The sequence below is a fragment of the Fomitiporia mediterranea genome, assembly GCF_000271605.1.
Source record: "Fomitiporia mediterranea MF3/22 unplaced genomic scaffold FOMMEscaffold_1, whole genome shotgun sequence".
Taxonomy (NCBI): domain Eukaryota; kingdom Fungi; phylum Basidiomycota; class Agaricomycetes; order Hymenochaetales; family Hymenochaetaceae; genus Fomitiporia; species Fomitiporia mediterranea.
Genome location: NW_006760386.1, coordinates 4,499,682 through 4,499,892, shown reverse-complemented (window position 1 = coordinate 4,499,892; position 211 = coordinate 4,499,682).

Genomic DNA, 211 nt, shown 5'->3' with positions numbered 1-211 from the left:
TTCATGTTTTCTTAATATTTGAATTTTCATTCCTTCAAAACTCAACATATAAGCTTGGAAAACAGTTTATTATAGTCACATACATTAGTACTTAATAAATATACCTAATTTACTGTGAATTATGTTCTTGTTCTGTTTGACTGAGGAGAGACTAAAATGTGTAAAACTAGCTATTTTCCCTCAGTTCCTTCTACACTCAATTAATTTTTTT